This window comes from Belonocnema kinseyi, chromosome 6 (assembly GCF_010883055.1).
Source record: "Belonocnema kinseyi isolate 2016_QV_RU_SX_M_011 chromosome 6, B_treatae_v1, whole genome shotgun sequence".
NCBI classification, from domain to species: domain Eukaryota; kingdom Metazoa; phylum Arthropoda; class Insecta; order Hymenoptera; family Cynipidae; genus Belonocnema; species Belonocnema kinseyi.
In genome coordinates, this window is record NC_046662.1 from 80589918 (window position 1) to 80594468 (window position 4551).

Here is a 4551-nt window from a genome sequence, read left to right on the forward strand (position 1 = left end):
TCATGAAATTCCACGAATTCTCTAAATATCCTGAATCAGAAGAATTGAAGAAATTTAAGTTCTTCTAACTCTCTTTGAATTGTTTGCATTTTTTCAGTCCTTAGAATTCATGGAGTTATCAGTATTCTAGAAATTCAAGAAATTCAGATAATTGAGAGAATTGAGGTAATTCGTGATATATCTGAGAATTCAGAGGAATTAAGAATATTTCAAGGAAGTTACAAGTATTCAAAAGGATTTGAAAGCGTTCAAGAAATTAAAAAGAATAAAAAATCATTAAAAACTGAATATTTTTAAAGTAGATTTCTGATTTTCTAAGAACCTTTCTACATTAATCTGTAAAAAAAATATAAGAAAATTGCTTGAAAAATAAAACCATGCCTCTCAGATAATGCTTTTAAGTGTTTAAACAATGCAATTTTTAAATTAAGTTTATAGTGATCTTGTTATATATTTTCTTATTATTAATTGATAGTTTAATGTTTCCTGAGCTAGCGCATAATATTTTTAGGATATAACATTGTTTTATTAAAAATACACGTAATAATAAATACAAAAGAAAATGGTAAAAGGAAAAGGTGCGGTTTAAATGAACAAAATATTATGTTTGAGTTGCTCTATAGAGAAACCCTTAGTAAATAGAAGATGCTATCGCGGCTGAATGTCACTGACGTGCCGCATTCCCTGCATTAGTTTTCTTTATGCACGATTAACGTTTATAGTCCCGGGATAATCGTATGCACTGAACCGGTTTGAAAAGTAATACTTCCCCGTAGGAATTATTACCAAAAACGAATATAACACGGAATCTTACTACATTGCAGGTTTCATAATAGGTGAAACATAGAACTTTCAAACTGAACTTGAAGAAAATCAAGGTAAAAACCTGACTTTGTTCTAGATACATAAAACAGTTGTCTGAACCATAAACTGACCATAACGAGCGAACGTAAAAAATTTTAATGTGATATAACAGTTCTGGTTAAACTGAAAGAAGTAAATGTTTTTTAATAATACCTCAATACTAGGAAAACCGATTAATTTTAGGACATCAAAATCCTTTGAGTTCACCTAGTCACCTAATACTTGGTTAACTGTGGAATAGGTTGGTTCACAAATACAATTAAAATTTTTGTTGTTGAATTTTAATGAATATCGCCAGGAAATTTATTTGAATCCACACCAAAATTAATGCATTTGAAAAATTATATTTAAAGTTGACGCAAGCCCCATAAATTTGTACACGAATTTCCCATCACAAGAGAAAAAAATGTTTTTCTACATTTTATCTAAAATCGATAGCATTACGTGAAACAAATTGGAACTCAACATTTTTCTTCACAGTTAGCCATAGAATCAGAATGAAATATTCCCTTTTAAATGGCACCCCCCCCCCCCCCCCCCCCCCCCCCCACCCGCATAAGTCTGTTTCATAGGGTCCCGGAAAAAACCCGTGAGTGAAAAACTGCGGGTTTTGCCACTTTTTAGCGCCAAATTATACTGATAGTCACGATATAACATAATTTGTTTAAACATTTTTTATTATTGTTAATGATATTCTCTTTGAATAATACTAGAAATTTAGTTTTTGGTTCTGAAATTTTCTACCTTTTGTCAACTTTTCACTTCAAGTAAGTTAATATTTTATTCAATCTAGCGAAAATAATTGTTTAAATAGATTATTATTGCTGATAGCTATCTTATTTTATATTAATACCAGATTTTTGCGATTTTTGTCTTCAATTTTTAACTTCTTGGCCACTTTTCAATTTTAATGAAGTAATAAATAATTCAAGTTAAAAAAATAATTTTTTAAACAATTTATTATTATTTATAACTATCCTCTCTTATAGTAATGCTAGAAAGGTTTTTTTCTCAAGGCTTTCGCTTTGCTTTGACTTTTTATTTAGAAACAATAATCAATATTAATATTAATTTATAATAAGTAGCTCTCAGGATATTTGAAATACTCTTCAAATTTTCGATATGGATCATATTAAATTTAAATTTTCCTTGAAATAGAGGATAGGTATATACAATAATCAATTGATTAAATGAGCATGCTTGTCAACTTAATTATTTTTGAAAAATTGTTATAATTATTAACTTATTTCAAATGCAAAGTAGACAAATATTGGACAATTTTAGACAAAAAACCCGGAACTTTCTAGCATCATTTAAATTGAATATTATTAAAGACAATTATAAATTTTTTAAATAATTATTTCTGTCAAATTGTATTAATTATTAGATTATTCTAATTGAAAAGTGGACAAAAAGTCTAAAATTATCGAGATAACTGACGTTTTTTACCATTACTCTAAGAGTATATTATGAGAAATAATAATAAATGGTTAAACAATTATGTTTGTTGAAATTAATTAAGAGTCTGAACTTACTCTAATCGAAAATTGTATGGAAAATGAAAATTTTTGGAAAAAACCGCGACTTTCTAACTCTAAGAAAAAATTGCTAAAACAATAATAAATTGTTTGAACAATTTATATAAACATCTAATTATTAGTATAAAGCGGTAGTTTATGTATTAGAAACAACTTGAATCTAAAAAATCGCAAAAAAATTATAACTAGCTCCAAAACATCACAAAACTAATTATTTCTCTTATGGGACTTTTTAGGGACCCTATACAACAGATTTATGTGTGTGATATATAAAAAGTAGTATTTTACTCGTATTTCATAGCTCATTGTGAAGAGAAATGTTGAGTTTCAATTTGTTTTGCGTAATATTGACGATTCTAAATAAAACTGACAAAAAATTGTTTTTTTCTTATGGGAAAAACGTCTTAAACTTCATGGGGTTTGTGCTGTCTCTAAATATATTATTTTTCATACAAAAACAATATTTATTTCTTTGTGAATTCGAAAAAATTCGTAGGACACCCTACTGTTGAACTACGTTGTTAAAAATACATTTTATTGGCAAAATATAGTTTTTTTTTCAAGGAAAATTTTAACAATTCCACTTTTGGTTTAAAGTGGATCGATTTCAGTTGAATATTCAACTACATTTACCTGACACTAAACTTTCTTCTGAAAATTTATATTCTTAAATAAAAGTTGTACCTTTCCAAAAAATACGTCTTTTTGTCCTTCAAACTTATCACGTAAATTCATTATTTTCGAGAAATACGGGATCATGCGGGAAGGCACCCCCCTATGATTGGCCATAGCATAAATATAGGTCACATACCTTCCCATTTCCAACTGCTATTGGAGAAGGGGGTGCACCCCTATTACTAGTCACAGAAATGATTTTGGGTAATCCACTACCCTTTTCCAACGTCCCGGAGGGGGATGCATCCCTGTAACTGGATCAGAAATAATGTAGGCCACATACCTTCCCCTTGATAACGTCTCGTAGGGGGGGGGGGAGGGGCTGGAAGTTAACCCTATGTATATTCATAGAAATTATGTTGGTCAAACAGCTTCCATTTTGCAACATAATGTGGGATGATGAAAATGTGTTCGTTAAAGCCGAATGAGCTTTAAGAAAATTTCATCTCTTATAAACTTTTTTTTGTTCTTCAAAATTAAATTATTTGGCAGAAAATTCGTACTTCATTGTTGGAAATTAACTTTTTATTGATAATTTATCTTTTTGGATTGAAAATTCAACTATATCATAGGAAATTCCTCTTTTTTGACTTGAAAATTCACCTCTTTTGGTTCAAATGCATCTCTTTTTGGTAGAACTTCTTTTTTGGTTGACAATTCAACTATTTTGTTAAAAATGCAATGTATATCGACTTGAAATATTAGGGGATTAGAGTGTTTTATATTGGATTCAAAATAATACATGCATTAATTTGATGGAAAAGAATATATTCTCCTATTATTCTCCTATTTTGAATATAAAAAAAAACAATCTGTTTCCCCTCTTTGGAGATAATTTTGAGCTGTACACAGTATTCTCATTTTGTCCGTTGAAGCCAATCAACAACTGGATGTACTTCTTGTGACAAACGTAAGTTGTACATACTTGGACACTTATGCAGGAATGTTGGATAGACCGTTTGTCTACTAGTAAGTAGACTGGTCACGTAGCCTTCAGCATCCGTGAGAAATAATGTCATTCATCTTTTTTTTTTTGCTGATTATCATCTCTTGGCAGCTGGCGTCCGTTCCTAACTAATACTTTCAACTGCACATGAAGTGTATTTTAAGTTTTTTTTTTATTTATAAAAAGTTCTGGAAAACAAATATGAAAACGATGGAACATAGAATATACTCTCACTTTAAATGCAATTAAAACGATTTTTTCGATTATTTCAATTTAAAATATTGGTATTCTTTCAAACGCTCTCAAATATTTTGATATTCATCCCTGGAGACAAGTCCGGATAGGAACGTGAGACTTTCGAATCTTTCCCTTATTCCCCCCTTTTCTCCATTTTAAGATAATTCCTCTTTGCTCCCCTTTTTAAATGAAACTTTCCTTTTTTCTCCTTTCTTCTTAATGAACTGAATGAATAGGACATAATAACAAAAAACAACTTTTTTCGTTGCAAGTTAATCCTTTCTAATTGAA